The following is a 28,000-nucleotide window of genomic DNA, read 5'->3' on the forward strand; positions in this document are numbered from 1 at the left end:
GGAGCGGCCACGGGAGCACGGCTGGCGGCCCCGGCCCCCGCCCCGCCGGCGGACGGGACCTTGCCGCCTCGCACCGCACTTCGTGGCACCGTGGGGCTCCCGGCAGCCGCGGCGCTCCCTGCCGAAGGGCCGCTTGTGCCGAAATGAATCGGGGCCCGATCCCGCTGCTGCTGAAGTCTGGGAGGACAGGATGAGGCCATTTATAATTAGCTCCCTTCTCCTCCCCTCGCCCCTGGGGGGTGTGAGAGGAGGAAACAATAGACATCAAGTGCTGGTTTCGCTTTTCTCTGTGTGCCTTTTAAAGTACTAAGGCTATGTGGAGGAAGTAGAATTGGTACTGGCTGTCTGACACCATCTGTAATTTTGTTGACAACTTGTTTAATAAAACATTTTATAATTTTCACTTATTCTTTAAAGTTGCTGATCGGGAAACAATACACATGTAAATAAATTATGCATGGGATAAATTAGGACAAAAGCAGTAGGACACATAATAGGGGAGGGATGCAGTCCACATTGTTTTATCCTCATGTGTCCTTCCTGACAATGAACGGGAGCTGAATGACATTTGCATTTCCTCTGTCTGCGTTTTGATTGTATCTCAGAACCCACAAACGCCCCCTACAGAAACCGGCCACACAAAGGTTTTGCTCCGAAATGGGGGACAATGTAGGGACTGAGAAATCCTGGCTCAGGTATCAAGCAGCTCCTTGTGTATGCTTGTGCATTTAGGAGTGTCTAATATTCAGTTTGTCTCTGGCACTTGGACACACATGTGGCCTTGTTCATGCTACACTACTCTCTCTGAATAATGTATTCCAGTACCTGAGCATCTATGGGAATGCATTTCATAGAACAGCTCAGTGTGTGGAGTCCCTTATTAATGATTGGTTTCTCCCTACTCAACTTGCCTTTTCTCTGTCACTTTCTGGTTCTCTTTTGGTGCTTTCTTCCCTCTGCTCTTCTCCCCTTCACTTCCTCTGGTGCACCAGTTTACCTGACATGACTGTCTGTTATTTCTGCCATTTATTAGCTTGTTGTTTACGGTGCTACAGACAAAAATATCTGAGATCTAAGTTTAACAGATCTGCAAGGTAAAGGTAGCAGGTGTTTGGACAAGCACATGCTTCTTCATCTGTAGAAATGGCAGTATTCTGACAGCTTTGATGGGACAACAGTGGATTCAAAGTGCTGAAGTTGTTGATGCTTTTTTCCCCCCACTAGTTTGTGTGTGTATCTCCATATTTTTTGTTTCCATCTTCTTCTTTGGATATTTTAATATGAAGACATTTGAGTGGTACAGTAGAAGAAACAAATGCATTTAGAAAGTATTCTGAATTACTTCAAATGTCAGTCAGAAATCTCAGTGGACTTTGTAAACATTAATTAATTAAACCTCTCAACGCCCCTGTGAAGAAAGGATTATTGCCTTTGTTTTATGGATGGCTAAACTAGGACAAAGTGGTTCAGAATCTCTCTAAAAGATGAAGTCTAGAATGCAGGCATTCAACTTCCAGTTTTAGCATTTAGTCCCATTTCCTCCATCTCTGCCTTATTAGTGATGTGCATATGGTACCATAATGCACTTAATGTAATTAAGACCTTGTAATTTACACAGCCTTGTCTAGAAGCAGAGCTGGTTTCCTCCCACCCCTTCTCTGTCTTTACTCCCACGAATGACTTTTATTTCAGGTTGTCAATTGAACACACTAAGTGGAACATAGGTTGTTACCATTTCAGCGTGTGAGGTCCCCCGTGCCGTGTAGCGCTCTGCTGGACACTCACCAGACAGCTGTTGCCTCCCAGGAGTTTAGAAGTGCCAGTGCTCTCCCTTCTGCTCAGGGCAGCGATCTCGCTTCCATGCTGACTGCGTTGTTGGATAACTTTGATATACACTTATTCTCTGCAAGGTGTTTGGGGAGCAGATCATCACAGGTTTGTGTGCACAATGCTAGATCTACAGCACAGAGCTGATCTACCAGGCCTGTTCTGTATCCGCATTCCCACTGCAAACACACAGCAGCAGTTGGGTTTTCAATTGCTGTACCTTCTCAGATAAAATTGCCTTGACAGCCAACTCCGACCTTTGGGCTGCCAAATGACCTTCCTTGTGATGATGAATTCTGTGTCATAAGACACCTGTGAAGAAGTGGTCTGTGTTTGCATCCCTGTTTCACATTGGCAAGAGACCAGTGTGGGTCTTGGGGTCTTGTATGGCAAGAGTACTTCACTAGTGATTATTCTGGCTTAAACTCAGGCTGGGGACTCTTAACTGGAAGGTCCTGTATCCCATTACACATCCTTGAAACAGCCCTATGTCCTGATTAAGTGCTGATGAAGACTGATTTTTTTTTTTTTGTGGACATTGTTGTATAAGCATCTGGTTGCTGATTTTTAATATTAAAGTGAATGTATAACATGCAGTGCTGCTTTCAGCAGGTGGAAGCAATAAAATAGACAGGTTGCTAGTTCAGTGTTTACAAGTGATGTGGAGGTGATTTTAATGTGGCCTTGCAAAAGGGAATTTTCTTCTGCTTGACAGAACAGGGTTTGTTGGGCACATTAAACCATGTACCAAAATCTCTACAGCAATTCCAGTGTGGTTCTGATGTTACTTAAAACCACAAATGAGCCCTAATGTGACACACTTAAAATCAAAACTGTTGTCCACATGAAAACCATATTTTCTAATATCTCAGCAGCAGCTTTCAGAGAAAATGGGATGAATGCTACTGTGTTTACATGGGGAGATATAAGCATAAAACCAAAGTCATTGGAAGGCAGAAAAGGCAAGTTGGAAGACCTAATAATACACTGGTTTTGAATATGGGAGGCTCTGAAAAATGGCATGTTGCTTGTTACAGTGTTATGTCTGATTCCACCACTCACTAATGCATGATTAGATGTTGCAGTGCTTTTGTAATTTTGTTTTGTTGGTCTTTCAGTCTTTCACAGTCTGTCTAGATGCATGGATGGATGGAGGTTATATCTCAAATTGCCACTGAAGAAAAAGTTTTTAAAAGATTATTTCTGGTGTATGAAAGCAATATTGAACTATATGGGTTGTACTACAGAGGCCTAAAGGTATGATTTTTTGGAGGGTGTTATAATTTCAAGGTAAGCACTTGTCCCATAGGCTGGATGCATGATGCCCATTAGATAGGATTCACAGTGTCCAAGTGGGAATACTTTACGCAGAAGTCAGGTACGTAGAGCAAAGTGGGATCTGTGTCAGTCTGAGTCATGGGGAAGGTCGTGTGGCTCATCCTTTGTGGAGCCTAATGAAAATTGATTTCCTCCTCTGCTTTCCTAAAACTGGAAGCATGGTATTTGAAGGTTGCTCTCGAGAGCAGACCTTGTCCATCTTGTATGTCTGTCTTCTACAGCTTATGACAGTTGGCTGTACCTCTTCTGTATGAGGCATTCCAAAGCCCCCACTGGCTGTGAATAAACCTTCTTTTAGCATTATAATATGCCGAATCTGGAATTTTCTCACTCTGGTTTGTCTTTCATGTCAGAGCTGAATTTCTTTGCTCAGTAGATCAATTTTACAATCTTGGTATTTATTCTGGGCTCATCACTGTGTTGTCTGTATGTGATGTTGCCTTGAGCAAGAACCATTCCTGTATTGTTTATCCCTGAGGACTTGTAGGAGTGGAATGAATCTGTTCCGGGAGTTGTTTTTTTTTTTTTATCCTTGGAGAGACCAACCTCTGATCTGAGGTTTCCCTGTCTGGGGTGACATACTCCCATGTGCAGACAGGCAGCACCAAGGCAGTGTTGCTTGAGGCCTGTTCTGAGGGCTTCATTAGGACTGTGCTGCTCTTCTGGCTTTGCCTGGCAATTTTGCCCAGGATGCAGAGACTGAGGAGCATTAATCACTTCCTTAGTGCAGGTCTCAGTTTTTGCACTGGTTTGTTTCTTAAAGGGAAAGTTATCTCAACAACACAATCTAAAAGGAATCATACTTTAAGAATACTTTTCTTTTTCAAAACCAAAAAATTTCAGATGGCTTCTTTTTTTAAAAAATTCTCTACAGTTTGTGGAACAAACCTATATACTCTGGATGAGTGCAAGGGAAGCAGAAAGTGGTTTTCTTCTTTCTTATTTCAAAAGAAAGAAGAGAACTGCGCAGTGTGTTTTTACTGTCCAAACTGAGTGACCTGGAACACAAATATTGTAAGTGAATTCTTGAATACCAAAAATTTAAAATCCTTATTTATCTTTAATAGCCTAAATTATTCAAAGCATGATACTTTTTAAATTAATTGTTATATATGGTTTATTTCCCAGCAGAGCATATTTTAACCACAGATTCCCAGCAGATGTCTCAGAAAAGAATAATGCAGTGTCTCAATGGCTGCTGGCAAATATCCTTCTCACACCACCATCCTCTCCAGAGTGGGAATAGCAGCAGGAGTATGTCAGCACGTGTCTCGGTTTTCAGGTTACCTGCCTGAGCCGGGTGCGGTCAGAGAGTTACGATTCCAGCCACATGGAAGGTTTTACTGGCACTCCAGCCTTGTCTGAGGGGAGGCTTCACAGGGAACCAGTGGAGCAGCAAGAGCAGGGGAGGGACAGGTACTGATGAGTGTGCACTAGGTGGCTGTGATCAGCAGCGTGTGCTTGCCAAATCCCGATGCATTAATTTCATGTTCTGCTGAACTGTAACTGGGAGAGAGTCTCCTGCTCAGGTGTTGATGGGGACACTGACTACATCAGTGTTCTTCTGGTAAGAGAGGCTGGAAGTGATATTTAATGTCACAGTCTGTTGTGACAAAACTGATCCAACCTGAGGATCATCTCTCCATTCATACAAAACTGTGAGTTCTGTTAGTCTGGTAACTTTCTACTTGCTTTCTGATAATTCATAAATGAATATAAAATTCTAACTGTAACATATATGAAATTTTACTATGCAAAAGAAAGGAACTCTATGTAACTTATAGTTTCTCTCCCTTGTTTTTGCTCAGATTCCTGTTTGTGGTACAATACACAAAGCCTTTGTTAAGATATTGTGCTAACTTTTCTACCAACACATGGTTTAATGCATCCTGCCTTTTAGTTGTCAGAAATCTAGATAGGTGGGACAGTGCAAAGAAAATCAGGTGCAGAGCAGTGAAATAAGGCCATGCCCTGAGTTGGTTAATTTCAGCCTGCCCTACCGCATCATCTGGCAGGGCTGATTTGATCTGATCAGATGTGGGCATGCTACTTCTGCCAAAATGCAAAGTACAGTGCTTATGCTGCTTTTATGCTTTGAGTTGGCTTCATGAGAGCCACAGGAAGATAGATTATGGCTGTTGGAACAAATTTCCCTCTTGAAAATGTTTTGGGTGCTTTTTATGTTTTGGAAGAGTAAGTGAACACCATTTCAGTGCTTTGTGTCACAGGGCTGTGAAGTTTTTGGTCTGCTTCTAGGAACTTTGTATTTTCTAGTATTCCTGTGGATCTACAATCTAATGTGACTACTCAAAGAGTTGGGGAAAAAAATCATAGTGGTTGGAGTTATAGCCCAGATAATTCACTATCCAGTGAAGACTGTGAAAAAGAAACTTATTGTGGAGACACAAAGTTAGTATTATTTCTTCAGGGGAAAAGTCATGTCTATATTTTCATTCCACTTTCCTTTCAAGAACAGTTTTGTAGAAAGTAATCCATAGATTTGTGACTTCTCAAGTATTTTGGTCTCAATATTTTTTCCTGAAAGACTGTGTTTAGTCAATGATGGGGACAAATACATTTTATTTTTATGATTACTTTAAAACCTGTGCAGTTTGAATAAAGAATAATGGAAACAGTGGCTCATAAAGCTGTTTTGCTGCTAAACTCCTTTGGTGGGCATTATATGTGAGACTGTTCTCCTGAGTGTTCAATATCAGAAATCATATAATGAACTCACTTATATCTACAAACTTTCCCTGACTGTTTATGCATTTTTTTTTTTCTGAACTACTAAAAGTTGCTTTGAAGACTGTAGGTTTTTGTGTTTTCTAGAGATTGTTTATTCTCCAAGTTTTTAGTTCATTAACATATACCTATTTATGTGAAATGTGGATTAAATCATGATCACAATTTTAATTCAGAGATTAGTACCTTTTATAGCTGGGATAGTACAAATTAAGAGGCATGTGAGATGTGATGGGTGAGGTTTGGTGATGGGAACTTCTACTGCTTCATCATATCTGATCCTTTAATTTTTAGGATCTGCTTCTCCACAAATGATGTTTCTGTTAACGTGGGTGATGTTACCCTTCAGTGATCTAATGGCATGTGGATGAAAGTGATGTTAATACCTTCACAGGCAGGATGGGGCTCCAAAGGCTTCTTGCTTCTTTCTCTTCCTGTGCTGATGCAAATGAATGGGAACTCAGTCAGGTTACTGGTATTATGTTGGTGGCAAACAGGCATTCCTGAGGTTGAAATCTAACAAAATAGTGTTGGTGGGGGAAATACGTTGAAAACCCTTCTCCATTTTCTGTCACCAGATCCAATTTGTTTTTGTCAGTAGTCTCAGCTAAATGTTTTATCTTCTCCTTGCTTTCCCCTGCCTCCCAACCTCTTTCCCCCATTGACCTCTATGAGCGCAGTCCTGGCTGCTGATTTATCAGGGCAGGCTGGCTCAGCACTGTGTGGAGATTGCTTTTAATTAACTCTCTTCGTTTTGCCAACCTTCAGGGAGCAGCAACCCTTTAATGATTATAATACTTTATCTGGATTTATATCCGCCTTATGTGTTGTTTGTTGCTCTGCTTCCTCACATGCTCTTCCTGAGTCATTTCCCAAAATGAAAGGTTTGTTTCAGGTCCCTCATACAGGATGAGGAAGAGAGACTTTAATGGCTTCTGGACTGGAAGGATGGACTCTCTGTGATCTACCTGAGTGTTTTGGAGGTGGATGGGGATTATGAGGTGATGCATTTTGGGGCTGTCTTGGAGCAAGACTCATTTCAGTGACTTGCCTCTATGCACAGGGAGAGGCAGCTTTGTTTTGTGGTTGCAGCATGGCAGATGAATGCCTACTAAATTAAATCTGCCCACTGACTTGTTTTATAACACAGGTAAGTCATGAACTCACTGTCACAGTTAGGTTTAACTCTAGTGACTTCTCTGCCTGACTAGCTGGAATTTTGCTAAAATGTAGTTAACTTCTGATGTATGAACACAGGTCTAAAGGAGAGTCTCTCTTAACCTGCAAAACTAGCTTGGCCTTCTGTGAGTAGCTCTACCAAGTTAAGTTTCTTCAAAATGAGCAGAAAGCAGCTATATAAAATTTCTCCCACCTGGGATTTCCTCTCTGCATATCCTACAATGAGGATTTCAGGAGATTCCAGCATGAAGTAACTAGAAAAACTATGTTATTTGCAATGTAAAGTATGTGTCACTTTTGTGCCAGAAAAATGCTTTATAATCATGCCTTAATTAAGCATCATGGTCCTTTTTGTGGTGTAATTTCTTCCATTATTCTGTGGGAAGAATGAAATGGCACTGTTTGACTTGGTCACACTAGTCACACCATCAACCATTGACTCAACATTGCTTTGCTTTTGGTGTTGGGCATGAGAGTGATATTTTGAAGGTGAGTGGGAATCCTTCCTTGTTAGCACTTTCATGACCAAACTGAGGAGAGGACAAAGTGAGTTAAGACTGCCTGCCTAGCTCTGATGGAAGAAGTTCACAAAAAATTATTGTTATACCATCCTTACTGGCAGTGATTTATGCCCAGAGCTAATAAAGGCATTTTTGGGATGAAAAGACTTTACCATGGAAATGAACCAAGTGGCAACTATTGCATTTCAAAATATAAATGCTGTGCACCAGTCTGTTCAGTATGATTTCAAAGTCATCGGTGTGAGAATAGTTTTATGTGGCTGCTTGTAAATATGTGTATTTAAACCCACTTTGTTAAAATGGCAGAGGAAATTAAGAAGTTCCCAGGTCTAGTCCTCCCTTACTGAGGAAAAAGAGACACCAGCTGAAAGGAATACAAGTCGTGGGTACTACTTATCCAAATGTTGGCAGCACATCACTGGGTAAGATCATCTGTGTCATCTGGTCTGTGGTGCTGTGGTGTGTGTTTGTATCTTTCCTATCTTTTCCTGCAGTCAGCTTTACTTTTAAAAAATAGTTGTTTAATTTATATTTTTGTGTGTTGTTGCTGTGATTCCACAGTAACTAACTCCTGGCATTCTCATCTGACCAGATTGCAAACATATCTGGTTCAGGTACTCATTCTGCTGAGATCTGAAAGTAAATCTTCTGCTCCCTTATTATTAACTTTCCCGTTTTGTTTCCACAACTAACTTATCCACAAAGTTCTAGGGTTAGAAGAGGCTGTCTCCTGACACGTCTTCTGAATTCCTCACTGCAAAACACACTCACCATGCAAAGTTGAAACCTAGCTGGCCCTCAAAGGACAATGTATTTCGCAGGCTGCTGTTTTCAGCTGCCTTCTCCTCCATGCACCCCTCAGAACAGAAGAAGAGCAGCGGATGAGGGGTGAGCACTCTGCCTTTGAGAAAGGCTCTGACCTGAAAATGGATTGCAATTCCAGCCGAATGGTTGCTTCCCTTGGTAACAGAATTCCATGCCTGGGCTCTGAGCTCTTTGCATTAATTTCATCTCTGCTAAACTTTCCCAGTCAATTAACCATGTCCATCTCCTGCTCTAGCAGCCACATGTGCCTTTTCTGCTGCAGCAGGGTTTGGAAGAAGTAACTCCCTGCAGCCTTTGCTGCAGCAGTTTTCCTCAAGCATCTTCCCTCAAGCATGGTTATCAATCAGGACCTGTCAGGTTTTTTCCCTCCGATGCATCTATTTTCAGAGCTGTAGGAGTTTGACCTATTGCTTTTGTCTTTATAAGTACTGCTTTTTACAACAGGGCCCAAAGCTGCATGAAAATTTCAGTCTTAGTGTGAGGAGATTCTGCTAAGCCTGGATATTTCTTTTGCTTTCTGTCATTCTGCCTCCCTCGGGTTTTAATTTTGCTTGTCCAAAAGGCCTCGTTAAGCTGGCCAGTAGTTCTTGTGTGGTTGTTCCAGGCAGCACCTGCAGTGCAGAGTTCTCCTCTGAGTACTTGGCTAACAGGATTTCATGAAAGAGCAGTGAGTTCTTTAAGGCTGGAGTGTCTGGGAGATGCTCAGTCCTGGGGTTTGATGTAGGCTACCTTTGAAGGGAGTTCTGCACCCTCCTCTGGAAGAATGGTTTGGATGCTGGCTAATGGTCCCTTGGCAAAGCACCTAAGGCGCCATGAGTGTCTTGAATAAGATTTCCTTGCATGTTGTGCTATGATCAAAGCCCAACTCAGGGTGGGCTAGAGTGCCTGTTAAAGCAAGAGTCTATGATTTTTGTCCTGAGCATATGGTCACCATGAGCCTGGTTCTGTTCCTATAGGTACCTATATCATAAATGCTGCCATCCTAGTTGCCACTAACTGGGTCCTGTGTGAGCACTTTCGGACAAGAAGACAAAGACCAAATTGGCCACAGTGGCTCAGTTAATGGAAATGTAGGTTTAAAGAAGGGTTCCTGGGTCTTATGTCCAGTTCTCTGGTACCATGTCAGATAATCTCTTTCATAAACTGAAAAGTCTTAAATCCCCACTTGGACTGTTTGTTCCCATTACTCCTCTTGGGAGAGTTCCAAAACCCACCGCTCTGGTGGCTGGAAATAGCATTTTAATCCCTAGCCTAGCCCTACTTGTGACCAGTTTATTCCCATTTGTTCTGGTGCCAGCGTGAAGTTGTTAGTTTAAATACTATTGCTCCCTCCATGTCTTCCTCTCCACTATGACATGTACATTTGTGCAACACTGTTATAAGTCCTGTCAGTCTTTGTTTTGATATAGTAGACTGTCTGTGCTATCTTTTCCTTTCCTTTGGTCACTGAAGTATTTATTGTCTTTATTGTCTCTACTCCAGCTTGGATTACTCACATTCAACTTTCTTGCATGTGAGTAGACAGAGTTGTACTTTGTTCCAGGTGGTTTTGCCCTCTACAGTAACTTTATTTTTTACCTCTTCTGGGAAAACCTTGCTTTTGCATTTGTTTGTGGTTGTATAGTGCTGCTGGTTTACAGTTATCTTGTGGTAGACTAATACTGTTATGTTTCTTCTTCTGTCCTTTCAGCTGTCGTTGAGATGATGATCTGCAAGTTATTAAGTGAAATTTATACTGAATTCACTCCATCCAGTTCTTCTTGTCTGATGCTTTTAATTTCCTTGGTGTCCCTTCAGCTTATGTAAGTGGCTAGCTTTTCTCAACACACACACTTTTTGTGCCAAGGCCATTAATGGAAATACTGATTTCAGCTCCCAGGACTCCAGAAGTAACTTCTCATCAGCACTGTCTCTGTGTTCAATCCTCTTCTGGTAGTTTTTCAGTCTTCTCACAATTCTTTTAATATTTCTGATCTCCATTTTCAGTAATTTCTCATATACTACTGTATGAAACATTCTCTAGGAGTCCAGATATCTAAGGAGTATCTTATGGAAGCCACATATCAAGTTACTCTGTCACCAGGTATCAATCTTACATCTTTGTTGTTTCCTTATTCAAGACTGTTCTTGATTGTTTTGCACTTAAAAAATTGTGTGTTAGTAAACTGTAGCTCAGTTAGTCTCACTGAAATCCCATGGCCTGTGTTCTAAAACAGTTAACAATGAGTATCTTATTTTGCTTGTTATACTCTGGTAATATAGTAGCAATCATGATTTGCAGTATCTGTTTAAAGAACTTGCTGGTAGATGTATGGTTTCACGTTGCTGTTCTTGGGCAGAGATGATTCAGAATTTATGCCATGACTGCACAAATGTCATTGTGGATTCCACCACAGTCATTTCAGTGAAACACAACATTCCTTTAGTTCTATGCTTGTACCTATGTTGTATTTAATCTATGTACCATTCTAGCTGCAAACCAGCTGAACTTTCTTGTCGCTTTTGTTTGGATGCCTGAAGAATATTGCTGGTTTTTAGTAGCTTTTGCAAGTTATAACTCTTGACTTCGGCAATCCTCCCTATACTTCCTGACCTTCCAGATCCATTTTTAAAATTTGGTTACTACTGTTTTCTGCTTCTGAATGGTGTCTGTTCAATTCTGATGTCCTTTTCCAAGGCAGTTATTCAGCCAATAACTTTTCTAGTCTTTTGATACGAGTTTCAAACAATTCTTGCATTTTTCTCTAAAAGAAATTCCCAATGTTCTCCTGTATTCTGCTGCTCCCATGCTTAAGGAACAGGTTTGAAGTACTTTGTGATGATGATGAGTACTCCTCAATTTTGTACTTATTCTTGGATTGCAGAAGACTTATGCCGTGTTGATGTAGGGAAAGCGGGGGTGATTCTGTCTAATACAAAGTTGTTTTGCTTAATTAGATGATGCCTAAATGTGGCTTTTAAGATTTCATCAGTGTGAAACAATGTTGTATCTTTCACCAGAGTTTCAACCATTAAGTAGAAATCCAAAAGAGCAACATAAAGTTGATTTTTAAATTACCTTATTCCATTTTTCTCAAGTGTTATTGGTCTTACTCAGAGAAAACTGTGTGTAGTACACACACTAATATACACTTATTAGGTATAATATAGGAAAGAAAGATTGTATTTATACATGGTGTTTAGGAAAACATGGTATTGTTCATTAATCTATGTCCTTAGATTTTAAACATTTCCATATGCCCCTTAGTGATTTACAATAGTACATTTTTCAAGTCTTTTCTACTGGTCAGTTTCACAAAATCATAGAAATAGGAAAGAATTATACATATACCTTTCTTTTTTTTTCTTACTATATTACTATCCAAACTTTTGAAATATAGCAGTCTTTGGATCAATGCATATCCCAGCAAGACCTTGCATAAGTGACCTAAAATCGTGTGATCAAACCTCTTCTCCCCTCCCCATCCCTAGAGAGATATTTGTAATTAGATAAAATGAGGACAGAATATGCATAAGTATCTGTTATGCTGGGATTCCTGCCCAGAAAGGAAACTAATGGCCTGAGCTAGCCATAATCTTTTGCACCCTGTGTACTATTGACAAGGCTATGGCTTGAGATGTTGGGAGTTCAGGGGCAGATTTTTGCCTCTGTCTTATGGTAACCTTTCTAAATTGACTGCTTTCCAAAACAAGCGGAATACACAGCCTGTATTTTACTCATCATTCATTGTCAGGGACATTTTGCTTGTAAGAGAGGGCCTGATTCTTCAGTCTTCTGCCTAATGCAGTGAAAATGAGTTTAAATTACTGCTTTTCTGGTTTGAAAGTGTTACACATTCACTGTGTCCAGATGTAAATGACCACATGAAGTGCAAGACAGTGGAGAACTTGAAGTAGAGTTGGTAATTTTTTTCTATTTCATCTATCAATCTGCTGCTAGTTACTGGTTCTTCAGAGTGAAGTTCTGTGAACAAATCCCTCTCTCTAGTTAAATTAAGTAGCCCTTTAAGGCCTGTGTGACAAGTTGTCTAGTACTGTGATACTACACAATGTAAGAGGATGGCAGATGGATGACACTTCAGGAATCTGGAGACTGCTTTATGTACTGTTGCTGTTTTCTTCCTTCTCCCAATGCATATGGTAGGTGTCAGCTTGCCCCTCACAAAATTCTAGTTTTTCAGTCCTCTCCTAGGTTTGTGTGTTCTGTCTCATGACTTGGCAACAATAAAACAGAAACCCTGGGCACCTAAGTTCTGTCAGTCATCCTCAGATATCCCAGTTGGTAAATCCACTGATGAAAAACTTTTATTGGAGCAGGCAGGTAGTGTGCATGCTAGTTTCCTCTCTTTGCTTTTGTGTCCTTGGGATAAATGTCAGTGAAAGTAAGAAGTGATTTGATAAAAAGAGGGGCAAGGTCACATGAAAAGTATGCCCTCTTGCACACTCCCAAGGAAGGTATCTATCCAGCATTTCCATTGTTCTGCCCTGCATAGCTAAATCAGGAAAAGAGCCAAGGCCATACTGAAATTTGATTCTATTTTGAAATTATGTCCAGTTTGGCATCTTTCTGAGCTGAGAAAGTTTGCCTTGCTCTTCTTTTCCACTCACAGTAATTTGCAGAGTGGGAGATTTGGGGTGAATCTCTGTTTTCTGTGCTCACAAGTCAGCAGGAGCTTCTATGGCTGGGCTGGAATGTGTTGTTTCAACACAGTGAATGTGAAAAGAAACCCCTTCAGCTTCATAAAGACTGTGGTTTTTGTTTGTACTCAGTCAGTGTGATTTCACTGAAGTCCAAAAGTTATGCCAGTGTGAGACACAAACAAAGTCTATGTTATTTCAAGACAACAGTACCATCAGAGAAAATTCCTTTTATTCCACCTCCCCTCCTCCCCCCCTTAATTTTTCAGACTCTCTGTCCTTCTCAGATATCCAGTAGTGCCTGATGCTTATAATTTGGCAGCAAATGTAGACAGTGGTAGCCACCTATGAGATCCTTAGCAGAAGCCTGTAGTTTAACAGGACAGACAGCAGACTGCTTCTTAGTAACAGGGGTGGGTCAAAACAAAATCCTGGATCTCAGCACTTCTTGTGAGCTTTGAAGATTGAACCTGGATCTGAAGTTAAATGTGGACAGGATCCAAACACCCACGTGCTTTGGCAGAGCTCAGATCCAAATTCTGTCTACCTAAAGAATCAAGGTTCTGTTTTCATGTGGATTCTTCTAGCAGTAAAAAGCAAGAGAAGGGATAAGACAGAAAATATGACACATTGGCAAAATTGTTTTTCAATAATATGTTTTTCAAAGTTTTTTCCATGAGGCGTCAGCAGCTCTTAAAAAATCACAGGGAGAGCATACAGTTGTCAATGAGCCAGAACGGTTAAATGTTTTTAAATATTTGAGTTGGGTTATTCCTTCACCTTTCTTTCTCACAAACATGCCTAGTAAAACTCCAGTAATGAAAACACTTGCTTGGGGAGGGGGATAAAATCCTTTTCAGCAAATAATGATGGTGACATTTTAATTGCATCATAACAACACTGTTAGTAATGGTTTAGGTTTGGCATTGAACTTATACACAACATTTGTTCTTTTATACAGTATTGGTATTGCATAGTAAAAATAGCACAATTGCAAAACTCATTTGTTACTCTTCTGCCAACTTTGTTCAGCTGACAGTTGCTGTTTGAACTTTTAAAGCAATGTTTCATCCATATGTTAATACCAACTGTACAATTAATTTGCTCTGCTTTCAAAAGATTCTCATGTGCTTTAGTGCTTATTTTCCAGTTTGAGCTACCTGCAAAACTGCTTCTGTCAGATGAGCTGTGCTCATCCTGAGTGGTTCTCTACACTGAGATGATAAAGAGCAGCCACTGCCTTTAAATTTCCCAGTACATTCCTGCACAGAAGTTGTTGCAGGCACTTTGCTTCACTAAGCCATTTCAGGATGGGACTATTCAGAAATTTTCATCTTTCTAGTGTGACATTTGGACCTACTCTTTGATGCTTTGGATGCCATATATCCTCAGATTATTTTCTATCTGTGAAGGATTAAAAAAAATAAAATCAAGAGGACAAAAACAAGACCAAGAGCATCCATAAATGAACACTATAAGTAATGGTACCTAGTACCAAGGGACAGATGGCACTGGAAGTCTCCACTGGATCAAACATAAACTAGTTTTGAATTAAGGGAGTAAAAAAATTAACCCAGTGAATAGGGAGGGGGAAGAATCCTCCCCAGGTGACATAGTGCTTCTTTGGATAGTTTCTAGCTGGGAAGAGACTGACATGCAGCTAGGCCTGTTGTTGCATCTTCATGGGAGGATAGAATGCAGACAGAGAAGGCACAAGGAATTTTAATTTAAAATATTTTGAATTCTTCCTTGTTCCTACTGTTACATTTAAACTGCACCTTATTTTGGGAAGTTTTTCCCCCCCCTTTGTTTATTTCTTAACAGTTTCTCATGAGTGAAACTTAAAATGGGAAATAATCATGATGCAATAGTTTGTGTACAGACTAGAACCTAATCCCAGAGAGGGGAATTAATGAGGTTTCACACCAGGAAGGGCATCAGAGGGGGGATACACTAAGAGAGATCAGAGAGGAGCTAAAGGAGGAACTATTGGTCCCTAAGAAGTATCTCTTACTTAAGTGTTACATGAAGTGATTTTGTTTCCTAACAGACCTGCTCAGAGTTTCACTCAATGTTTCCTTTTACATATGCATGAACATAAAATGTGATGTTGAGCTTAAGCGTACTGTCTGATATTGGACCCAATCCTTATTTGTTCCAGGATATCACTAAGGAGTCCTGGTAGCAAAGGTAGACCTTTGCTTAGTTGGAGATTGTTTGAATGGTGATGAAAGTTATATATATATAATAAAACTGTGGCTACACAGTAGGGGACAGTGCTTGTGTGAAGCATTGTTTTGTGCTGTAAGTTGGTCACACACCTCTATAGCAACAGCTCTTACAAAATCCCTCATCAGTATGCTTACGTAGGGCATCACCTACTCTAGTGGCACTGGTGCTGCCTGGGACTACCTGTGCTCTAAGGGAATCTGGCAGTGCAGGCAAAGCTCCATTTTGGCTCTCCAAGGATTACGGGTCAGGGCCCATGCTAGTCCAGGAATGGGGAAGAAAGAAGTAGGAAGAGCAGAGATGGAGAACAAGGGGAGGGTGACTCCTCTTTATCCAGACACGGTGGTAGGGAAAATGGGAATGGCACATGCAGCTGGGAGCTTTCCTCCAGTGGCAGCCACTCCCACTTGGCAGCCACCAGCATGCTCAGCCTGGTTTGCAAATGGCTTTGATAATGTTCTTCTCTTGAAGCTTTTAAAGAAGCTAAGCTGCCTTGAGAAGTCCTCCCGAGGCACACTTGGTTAAAACCTTCAAAGCACAGGCTAGGAGCAACTGGTCAGGTCACCCAGGGAGGCTCTGTGGGATCAGTAAGTGGGCCTGTCCTGACTGATAAATGCAAATGATCTGGGAAAGAATGTGAAGAGGACGTGGCAGACTAAGCTGATAATACTAAGGATGCTCCATGTGGAAAGAAATCAAGGTTGCTGCAAAGTGTTGAAGAAAAATCCCATGAAACGGAATTATTTGTGTCATTAAAATGACTGGTTATGTTCAGTTTAGATAAATGTAAATTAAGATACATAGGGAAAAATATCCCAAATTAATATATACAGGAATGGGGACAGAATTAGTTACTGAGAATAAAGATTTTGGAGTTATAATAGATAAAATAAAATATGATATTTGTGCTGAGTAATAGGTAAAGATAATAATAAGGTAATTAAAATAAATATAGAGAGGAAGGAAGAGATGCAGGCTGAATGTTAGGAGTTAGTATCAAAGGAAAGAAAACAAACATCATTATTATGAGAATATATTTGAGACCTTACTGATCTTTTTCAACCTAAATGATTCTATGTTTCTGTAATTCTATATAAGTCCAAGGTTTGAAGCATGCTGGAATACTGTGAGCAGTTTGGTTTCCCTGTGTTGAAAAGGATACAATAAGCTGAAAGATGTACTGAGAAAGATACAAGGAGGATCAAAAGGAATGACTTCTGTATGAAGAATTACTAAATTGGTTCAGATTTTCCAGTCTGCAAAAAGATTTCTGAGTCTCTCTCTATGAGAGAGGTTCCTGAGATCAGGAGCATCATGGAAGGGCAAATAGGGGATGGATGTATGTTCATTCTCCCTCTTGAAGTCAAAAGTTAGGACTTCAAATGAGATTATCAAGAGGCTGGTTCAAAAGGAACAAAAGGAGATACATTTTTTGCTAAATGTTAAATAAACCTGTGAAACTCTTTACAATGGGATGTATGGGATATTGAAGTTTACATGGGCTCAAAAAACATCAGCATTACAGAAGGTAGATCCTTCAATGGCTGTTGAATTCCTTGATATCTGAATCACAGTTTGCCAGAGGCTGAGATGAGATGCAAGTACATTTCCTGAAGAATATCACTATATCCATATTTTGTGTGCCTCCTTAGGGATTCCATACTGGTCTAAGTTTAAGACCATGTTAGATGGACCTTTGGTCTGACCTGACATGGCCATTTTTGTTTCAAGGTCTCTGGCAGTCACATAGTACTTAGCAGTGTTGCAAGAAAGGCCTTGAGAAGTTTCAAAATAAGAGACCCAGAAATGCAAAATGGAATTATGATTACTGGCTGAATAATCAGTTTTATTTTGTTCTTTGCAATGTTTGCTCCTGCATGTCAACCCTAGGGGGAAGTCGGTGTGCCAGTTCACCCAGGTCTTGCAACAACCTGAGACAACCTGTTTATTAAACATACACTTTGGCTTCTGTACAGAGGAAATGGCATGATCCAGACTGGTAATGCAGAGACTTGCATTTAGCTTCTGCCTACACTACTGACTTTCCGTATATTTTCAGACAAGTCCTGTGCTGTAGTGTTTCCCTATGGAAAACAATACGCAAAATCATTTATGTCTCTTCCTAAAGAGAAGTTTGAGATACATGGTTATAAAGGACTAAGTGCTGAAACTTGAGAGTGAATGCAAAGTCTTTGATGCTGATTTTCTTAATGGCCATTACATTTAAGAAATTTGCTGTCTCTAATGTCTGTTCATAGGCCTCTCATTCAGACTGAGTATGAAGTAAAACCTATATTCAGATTCATTCTAGGGGAAAAAAATCTTAATTAGCTGTTCCTATACTTATTTGTTTGGGGGGTGTGTGTCAAAGCTGTCAGGGTGAACCCCTGGGAAATCTGCAGTGGTCTGATCTGACTAGAGGAAGTGATATTTTTATTGTCTTTTCTGTCCTGTTGCAGTTTCATTTTGCTTTTTTTTTTTGTTTTTGCTCTCACTAGGTCACTGTGTGTGGAATGAATTTTCCAGTCATGTCTCAGATTCACAATCATAGGTGACCTTTGGTCTTCCATGTGGCTCTCTTTCTGCTCCTGTGGCCATTTGCAGACATGTCTTATAAGTTAATATTTATAATGAAAGGCAACTGATGGCACTTGCACATAAGGTGGCTGTCCTCTCTTCATGGTGGGCAGTAGCATGTCTGAATTCTGATGAGAAGACAGACTTTCTTGTTCTAAATTAAAGGCATTCAGTGGGATGATTAATAATTACATATTAGGCACTTGATCAGATAGCTGTAGATGGTTCCAGGACACTGTACACATTGGGTAAAGGACATAACAAAATCCATCTTTCTCAGTGTGTTAGCTAGGTGTTCCCACAGCTTTCTACAGCTGGGAGGAACCTCTAATGTGCTCCTTTTATGTATCAGTATTTGAGCTCTCAGCTATCACATTTTTGGGAAATCTTTAGAGATGAAACACAGACTTTGACAGCATGACCAAGAAGACTTACCTGATCACCGTCACTACCGGGATTCAAGTGCTGGGATCGCATCAGTACTCTGCCTCAAAGCTGCTACAGGTCACAAAGTGGGGGAGAGGACCCGGGTGCTTCTGCAAAGCTCCTCTAAGTCCGACTAATAAACTTCTAAACACTTTTCCAATGAAATAAGGTTCCTTGGAGAACCTTACCACAGCAGAAGAAATCAGCAGGTCCTATGAATGTATCTGCTTCGTGCTTCCACGTGGAATACTCCTACTGGATATGGGGGCAGAGACAATGTGAATGCAAGTCTACATTGCAAATGTAAGGCAAAAGATGTGCAATTGCTTCTTGATATTATTGCATGTTTCTAGTGCTTGCTGATGGGTTCACAGGGTCACGGCAGCTGGCTGCTAAGACGATGTGTGGATTGTGTGGAGAGGCTGGCAGTAAAATAATTAGTATTGGTATTAATATACTTTATTTTGTGCCAATTATTTAACTGTTCTTATCTGAACCCATGAGTTTTACTTTTTTTTTTTTTTTTTTAACCTGATTCTATTCCCCATTGCAGGCTGTGTGTAGAGTGAGTGCCTGCCTGTGTGGTACTTAGTTGCCAGCTGGGATTAAACCATGGCACCCTGGAATTTGTTTCCATTTACACTCTAAGTTGCTTGTGTGCCAGTTACAGCTACTTTTTGACTTGGGAAAAAATGGTTATTTGAATTACGTCTTACTCACAATTTTATGTAGTTTCCTCTTGCCCATGTGTAAATTCTGTACGAGGGCCACCATGCCCTCTTGCTCTTTGCAGAATTGTGGGGAGGCACCTAAACATGGCCTAGCAAACAGATACTCTATGCTATGCAAACAGTAGCTCTGTGCAAAGGGCATCCACCCTGCCTATGCTGCCAGGGAGTGTGCTCAGAGGGTGGTCTTTTCTCAGGCTTTCCTTGCTAATGTGACTTCTGATTGACTCTGTATGTTCCATTACTTACTCTCTGCCCAGTGACCAAAGGCATCCAGTGATGAAGCAAAATCACAGATTAAAAAAACTCAAAATAACCACAACTAAAACCCAGCAGACACCACACCCAACCCCCCAAGAAAACAAACATTCTAGTTGAATATATGCCACTTCTTGAGTGAAGTACTGAAGGGTGTATGGAACACCTGAAGTGCCCATAAAAATGAAGCAAAATATGTTAAGCTAAAATAGAAACACAAATGCTAATTCAGTGTTAATATTTCAATTTATGTGAGTATTGTGCCTTCGTTTCACTTTCTTTTATCCATGTGCAATCCCAGTTCTAGTTAAAGATTTTCTCTATCCTTTGGGTCTCTGGAAAGCCATAATCTAGAAGTTTTAAGGCAGTTGATAACACAGTGAAAGGGTTAATTTTGAATCCCCTCCTGTAGTTTAACCCTTCTTTTTAAGATGCCTAGTAACAGTCTCTTTGCCAGTCTTCCAAGCTCAATCTCAGTTTTTGTCGTTATTTTTAGTGGAAGAAAATAGAATTATTTATGGATATTAGGATATTCTATTTCTTTAATCCTTGGAAAGGCCAAAATGAGATGGAGAAAGATAGGTAAACCTGTGACAAGGTGAAGTGATGAGTTACCACTGTTGAAGCAGGGGCAAGAGGTCAGGACTGAGGGAAGGATTGAAAAGAAAATGTGTGTGCATACATGTGTGTGCTGCTTTGCTTTGAGAATAAGTAAAAGAAAAGGACTGCAGATAAGAAGGCATCTGATCCTTTAAGGGTCTTGCAGCTTTTTGATTTGAATAAACTGGTGTTCGCATGGGTTGGGGACATGTATGCAGGTTTTTTTTCCTCACTAATCTCTTGGTTTCCCTGTAATTGTAATAGGGACTCTACTAAAATGTAAGTTCACAGGGCAGTGCTCTCCTTGTATGCCAATGAAGAGTAAAATAGTGGGGCAAACTCTCAAATCCTTTGGAGGGTGTGAAAACAAATCTTAACGGCTGGGTACAATAAATGGTGACACAGGAAAACTTAGAGAAGATGACTGCCTGGATTCTAAGGCAGAAGTACTTTATTGAAGAACGGCTGATTAGGGAGAGTCCTGTTTGGGGAAGTGACTGACAAAAGGACATTGGGGAATGAATAGGAAGCATGGTAGAGACATGGATGGTAAGGTATGAAAAGAAGTTTTGTAGGCCAGAAGGGAAATGAGGACACAGAAAGACAGATTGTAATACAAATTAAAGACATTTCCTTTAATTAATTCCTTTAAAAATTGCTATTAACTAGAAATTAGTATTGTAAGTAGCTCCCACTAGGCTGTGATTTCCTTGTACTAATTGAGCAGTTTCTGACCCAAAGAACTTCCAGCTGGCATCTACCACTGGTCCTGGTCCCTGAGAACTGCTGGGGTGGGCATACCTTAGCAAATGAAGAACATGAGAGCAATTAGCTATCCACAGTGTCCCCTGGAGAGGATAGCTTGTGGGGTCTGGTGTGATATCCTTGGGATTTTAGATGAGAAGACTTATGTCTGGAAAAACAACATGTCTTCTTTTCCAGACCCAAAGTGGAAAGAGAGAGTTTGGGAAGGTGCAGTGGGAACAGTGGGAGGACTCTCATGGCAAAAGAGAGTAAAACACATCTTCAGCAGCAGGTGCCAAAGCTGGTGATAATTGTATTCTTGTTCCTAGGAGGAGGTGTGAGGCAGAAGCTCTTCTCTGCATTCAGGGTTTTATAGACTCAATTACTCCGGGTCATACCACAGCTCAGGGCATCTGATTGCTTTTCTGCCCACTGGTAATGGAAGGAAATCTCTCTTCCTCCTACTCCTTCCAATGAAGAGTGGAGGCAGGAAAGGGCAAGAGAGTGCTAGGGCTACCTCTGCACCAGGGTATTGCAGCATGGACACAAACTGCACAACTGTCCTGTTGAAGTTTTGTGGGTTACTGCTGTGGGAGGAAGCAGAAGCAAAGAGCCTGTTGCTTTGGCTCATAGACTTAACTTTTGGGCTACTAAGCAGGATTTGTTATTCCAAGCCAGACCTGTTGTCTGCATCATCCAGAGTCTTATTCTGGGAACTTTTTTTGAAGCTGGATTTTAAATGTTTACTAGGGGTCTTAAGTGAGAGGTTTATCACGAGAGCCCAATTATTTAGGCTAAACAGACGGTGAATGCTTTTTCAGAGGTGCTGTTTGCTCCAACAGATCCTCTCTCTGGTGTCTTTCCCATTCCCACTTCCTTCTCTCAGGAGCTGGTAGGGAGTTAGATATGTAATCCCATTTATTTTGCTCCTTGGTTCACAGGTTCTGTGCCCATTGAGTTTAGTAAGGAGATGTCAAGGGGAAGCCTGAGAGTAAATCCTTTGGTGTCTGCCTGCCTGTGAGCAGCTAAACTGACCTGATCAGCTCTTCTCCCTCCCCACTTCTCTCAGACAGACTTTCTCATAAAGATGCTGCAGACTTTGTGTCACCTGGATGCATTTAGTCCTAAAAGCCCAACAACAGCTCCCAACAAACTTCATCATCAAACACAACAAAGGCTATCTCCCACTCTTACCACCTATCTGCTTCTGCTAGAGTAATTTGAGTTGTTCCCTATTTTGTGCTTTTTTGTATTCCAAACTGATCAGTATAAATTAGTTTCTGGTAAGTGAGCTTCAGTGTTTTCCTGATATGGTGGTTTATTCACTTTTCTGACATGGTGGTTCATTCACCAGCAGAGCACGTGAAATATTTCATTTTGAAACCTGTCACATTCTGACCAGGTGTTAACAACAGCACAAAGTGTGCCAAGGGTGGTTAAATGGGACTCAGGCTCTGTTGGTATATAAAATATTGGCATTAGAATCAACTTTAATGTTGCCCTAAATGATTGTTTCACCCTTGCACTCTCATTTTTGCAGTGATGATTAGCACACACAAGGAAAACATATTCCTGTCTTTCATATCATATGTGTAAGAAAAAGGGATGGAGAGGAGAAGCCCAGTCCATGAGTTAGAGGTGCATAAAAGTGGAATGTAGGCATTATGCTGTTCATATTTAAGGGGGAAGAGTAAAGCTGTTTTGTGTCAGGAAAGGTTTTCCAGGAGGTTGGTATTTGTAGTGTTGCGGTGGTCCCAAGGACATAGTCTTCCAGGTATGATTTGGAGTGATGCTCATCTGTTACGTGTTAAAAAAAAAAAAAAATGTTCAAGTTGCTACACAATGTTCAAGTTTGCTATACAAATTTCTTGTAGAAATTTGATGGATGACTTTACTGCCATGATTAGTTCTGTCTCCTGTCCAGGACAGAGCTTCAAAATTGGCAGTGGACATTGTGCTAGTGACCAGGACAGCTCTGAGCAGGAAACCTCTGTATCCTGTGCAGTGTGCCTCAGAGATTCCTTCCTCTGCTGCCACTATCCGAACACACCTCCTTAAGAAAGGAGCCACAATCTGCCCTATATTTGCTTCTCTTCATTACAGACTTGGTAGTAAGGGACCACACCTTCTTACAGTCACTGCTTAAATACTACCATGCCTTTCACTACATCCACTGGAACTATGGGTGGGAGAGTAGCTTCAAGAAAGCAACTCTATTTTCAAGAACTGTGCTGATGAATTCTGTGCAGCCAGTGAACAGACTTAATAGGCTTTATGCTGAATTGAGTCCATGCTATACAGGATTTTGCATATTTAATCACTGCTGTATGACTCTATGTAGTGCAGAAATAGTCAAAAAAGTGTGTTATTATGATGCCTCTTTGTCCACTCTTCATGCCTTGAATTAAAGTGCTCAGAGTAGAAGTTCACATCTTCAAAGCACAACACCAGTTATAATATGAAAATTCCTGTGATGGAGCCATGTAATGGTATTCCCATTTTTAAAACTGGGGAATTGAAAGAGAGAGAGAAGGAAGGGTGAACTGAATTCAGAGGCCTAGGGCTTGAGAAAGATTTACATAGCATTTAGGAGTTGCTGGTCCCTATACTTGTGTTAAGCATGATGAAGCATGCCTCTCTCTGGATATTATTTATGTAATATTATATGCATATGTATAATACAATTCCTTATGACTGTCAGTCATCTTGGAGACAGCTTGTTGAGAGCCCCACTGAGGTGCTCCCCATAGAGGTTCACCTGACTGCATCATTTCATCAGACCCTCTCTGAAACCCTTGTCACTAGTGTCAATAGAGATACTTTGAGTGCTGGAGGCAGTAGATTTTGCGTGGGACAGGATGTTGTATTTGTAATTTTTGATCATGTATTCTGAAGTGGCAAGATGAATTTGAAACGGTTATTCTTGGAAAAACTGCACTGTACAGAAAAAAAGTCATCTTAAAAAAATATAATGCCAGAAATAAAGGGTACAGGTACAGACTAACAACAGTTGAGTTGGATACACTGGAGGCAGCAATGCAATGATAATGGTTTCTGCCTGCAGCTCCTAATTTGAAAAGAACTTTATGAAATCCTTACCATGCTTCCGTTTATCCTGATCTGCCCCAGTTGGTGTTACTCTTTGAACATGTTGCTTAGCTGTTCCCATTTTTCTATGAAAGCAAGGCTTTTAAACAGAACCAGAACCTCTGACCCTCTCACCTGACACCTGCTAAAGTTATATACCATTTGACTCTCCATGTACCACTGAACACCTGAAGCTGTAAGAGGACATGTCTCCTTTGCTAGGTTGAGGTTCCAAAAAGCTTAGAAACCTGTCTTTCTCTTCCCTTGAGCCCAGAGAATACTATTTGGACAGAAATATTGAGCCTGAGATGTAAGTATATAAAAGATGAGCCTCCTTCCTCTTCTCTGTCTAGTCAAGTTGGACAATTCAGATTCTGTGTTTCCTGAAAATGTTAATTAACTCTGCAAGCTGCCTGGAGAAACTAGAATGAAAAGCATGCCTAGCAGTTGGATTTCGGGCATCATGAGTCAGAACAACCAACCTGTCTTTCTTGCATCCTTAGTGTCCTTGGACAGGTTATTTAACTGCTCAGGGATTCAGTTTGGTTTCCTATATAAGGAAAACAATAAACCTCATATGCACTAAAGGAGTGTTTAAGGGTTAGTTGGTGCATACTTGTAAAAAGCCTTAAAAGGGCCTATTGAGAGACAACCTGTAATTATTGTGTGCATCATGATTACCTGAGATTGCTCCTCATGATTATCTGAGATTGCTTCTACATGTATACGTGTACATGTATGCACCCAGCTGGTTTGGTATACAGTTTGCTGAGGGCACCTGCCCAGCAGCAGATTCAAAAAGGAATTCTGAGATTTGGAGCTGAAGTCTTTTGCTAATGTTGAATTACCTGCTTCAGTGGCAGTTGACATTTACTAAGGTATTAACTTTAGGACAAGGATGGGATGATGGAGGAAAAGAAGTACTCCTCTTTGTATTTTGGTGGTTGCAGGTTCTTTCCTTTATCTACAGCTTCCTTACAGGCAAGATCTTACTAGACACCCTCACCTTGCCTTAAAAGATCAAAGGCTCCTTCATTCAAAGGAATGAGAAGATATTTTCTGCTCCACAACCCTTTTAAGCCTGTGGCTTCTCTCCAAGGGAAGGAGCTCTAATAGTGTTTCTAGCGATGTGTCTACTTGTCCACGGGAAACTAAATTGAAGCACCCCACCCCTCCAGTTTACAAACTCTGTGCTATGCATACCATATATGCAGGAGTAGGTCACTGTCAGGAGAAGCTGTGTGGAAAAGGCCAACATGAATTTTGGTAACTCAAGTTCTACAACAGATGTTTAATAGAAAGGTGTGGACTTTGTTTCAGTTCAGTGATATTACAGATCTTGAAGAAGTACAAATAAATGAAAGGTGTGGTTGAAGGTGGAGTCTTTTAGTAGGGCAGCTTCCCCCCCTCTCTGGATTTCATATGTATTTTTAACTTTCTTGCTTCTAACACCTTGAAAAGAAATGGAAGACCTCAAAGAAACACTGATTTATTTTTTAGCTGAAAATTTTAATGTTCACATGTCTATAATCAGAGAATGTCTAAGACACATATAAATGCAGGACTGGACCTTCTTATTGAAGAGTTACCTGAAATTTCTTCAGGGTTTGACCAAGAACAGAATGCTGTGTGTTCAGCTTGTGGAGTAGATAGAGGGAGCAGGAAGCTTCTGGGGTAATTATTTGGAAACTAGAGAAGACTGGGGGCTGTTTTCACTGAGTGTTTTGGAGTGGAGTATGCCAATTCATCAAAACCAATACAGTTTGCAGAATACAGTTGATTTTGAATTAATTTCCTAATTCAAATGGTTGAAGTTGTTTTTTGGAAAAGTTTTAGAACACGTAAGAACATTCCATTTTGATATTTTCTGCTTTATTTCTTTTTAAGTGGAAGTTACATAATAATTCACAAGGCGCCAGAGGTTAAAATCAAAGCAAAGCACTGTAATTGACTTAAAGACATTTCTTTAATGTATTGTCAGTTTATGCCCTTTTCTAAGACTTTTAGATTCTTGTACTCTTGTGGGAGAGGGCAAGAGATCTCCAGAGGTGAGAAAATAATTTTGCAAACAGATTTAGTAAATGAGAGATATTAAACCAAGAAGTTCTAATCATAGTTCTCTGTCTGTGCCATGTTGAAAAGTAGAAGCTTGTATAATAACCAGGACTACTGCTTCTCACAGAACCACTTAGGTTGGAAAAGACCAAAAAGACCTCTAAGATCATTAGGTTCAACCTTTGACCAATCACCACCTTGTCTAACTAGACCTTGGTACTAAAGGCCATATCCACTAACATCTTGATCACCTCTAGAGAGGGTGACTCCACCACCACCCTGGTAAGTCTGTTCCAATACTTAACAACTCCTATGAAGAAATTCTTGATGACCAACCTGACTCTCCTGTGGTGCAGCTTGAGGCCATTTCCTCTCCTCCTGTCACTGGCTGGGAGAAGAGGCTGATCCCCATCTGGCTACAATCTTCTTTCAGGGAGTTGCAGAGACTGATAAAGGTACACCTGGGACTCCTTTTCTTCAGGCTGAACAAGCCCAGCTGACTCAGCTGCTCCTCATAGCACTTATGTTCTAGACCTTTTACAGCTCCAGTGAACATGCTCTGGCACGCACCTCAATGCCTTTCTTGCAGTGAGGGGCTCAAAACTGGACACAGGATTCAAGGTGCAGCCTCAGCGTGCTGAGTACAGGGGGGACAATCACTGCCCTGGTCCTGCTGGCCACACTATTGCTGATCCAAGCCAGAATGCCACTGGGCTTCATGGGCATCTGGGCATACTGCTAGGTCATGTTCAGATCCATTATGTAGGGTTGCAGTACTGGTCATCTGAAAATTGCAACACAGGCTGATCCTTCTCTTCAGGAAGGTTAAAAGCCATTTTTAAATGGTGCCTTTTTGAATGCTTGTCTTTACATATTGGATTTTGAGCCTTTGAGTTACAAGCCCAAGGTATTCCCTGCAAACCCAAGAGTTGGAAACATTTTACCTATGAAAGCTACTGCTGCATTAATCATAAGACTCTGGAATAGAACTTTGAGGAAGAACACTACATTGTGCAAAACATTAAATCAGTCCATGGGAACAGGTAAGACCTGGTTAATGGGTTTTTGATACTGAAAGTGAGTTGAGAACTGTTGATAGCTTCTGAGAATCAAGGTAGGCACTTGACCATTCCTGTTTATTGACTGACTGACTACACAGAAGACATGTGAAAATGAATAATATTCTTCCCAATAAAGTTGTCTAGAGTGTAAAGAAAACCTGTTTCATGCAGGTTTTATTGGCTGGCCCTTTTTTGTATATGATGACAACCTATCTCCAACTGAAACAAAGTGAGGCTCTTTCGTGCTTGCCAGGATACATTTAGCTTTCCATAACTTATTCACCTGGTTTGGAAGCTAGCTTGATTATTTTTTTTCAGGAAATGTGCCTGCTTTTGCCCCACTTCATGATCAATAAACAGAAATGCAAGGAAATGAGTAGCTGACACAAGATCACACACTGAACTATCTGCTCAGCTGCCTTTTGTACTGTAGACCAGTCTGACTTATGGTAAGGCAAATGAGGATCAGCAGTACTTATCTTCTTTTTCCTCTCTTTCCTTATTCCTCACATGCAAATTAGTCCCCCCCATAGTCAGATTCAATGTTTTATACAAAAGGCACCAGTATGGACATATCAATTCATGGGATGTCTCCTGTCTTTGTGCTTGGCTGGCTTCCAAATTCAAATGAATGAATGAGGTAGAACTGGATTGGAGACTATATGAGTGACAGAGAATTGGTCATAGGGAGATCACAAGTGGGCAGAGAGCAACTGTCTTCTGCTAAATCTTTAATGAATCAACAAATGATGCTACATCTCTATCACAGGGTCTGGGCTCACTAAAGCTTCTCAGTCAGAGAAGTAAAGCCTTTAGATATGCTTGGCAGGACAGAGGGGGACCCTGGGAACACTCTGAAGACAGCCTTTTCCCTCTTTTACAGTTGTATCTGAAGACAAATGATAAATGTACTGTTCCTGCTGACAAGGTTCTCTTAAAAACATATACTTCATTGTGTGCAACTTAGTTTTCAGAGTGGCTGTTAAGGATTAGGCTCGTTGTGGGGACTGGGGTGGGGAGCTGCTGTTGATGTAGAGTGAACAGTACTCCTGTGCCTTTCAGAGGGGCAATTTGGACCTCCTCCCTTGGTGCTTTTGTAGCATGCTGTTGGCATGGCACTTGCCTGGCTGCTGCTCTCCTAGCCTGATCCCTGCTCCTTCAG

The 28,000-nt window shown here is 40.9% G+C and overlaps 1 protein-coding gene across 15 annotated transcripts in view; it reads left to right on the top strand.

Moving 5' to 3' along the window:
* Positions 1-28,000, top strand: part of DPF3 (double PHD fingers 3) — a 189,702-nt gene that overhangs the window by 24,498 nt on the left and 137,204 nt on the right. The window contains exon 1 of one of the 15 annotated variants that reach the window (XM_085581985.1): positions 15-28,000. The exons of the other annotated variants lie outside the window; for them this stretch is intronic. The gene's annotated coding sequence lies outside the window, so the exon portion shown is untranslated. Of the gene's footprint in view, positions 1-14 lie in introns of those variants that run through there. 15 annotated transcript variants of the gene reach the window in all.

The sequence above is a fragment of the Lonchura striata genome, chromosome 5, assembly GCF_050655825.1.
Source record: "Lonchura striata isolate lonStrDom1 chromosome 5, ASM5065582v1, whole genome shotgun sequence".
NCBI classification, from domain to species: Eukaryota; Metazoa; Chordata; class Aves; order Passeriformes; family Estrildidae; genus Lonchura; species Lonchura striata.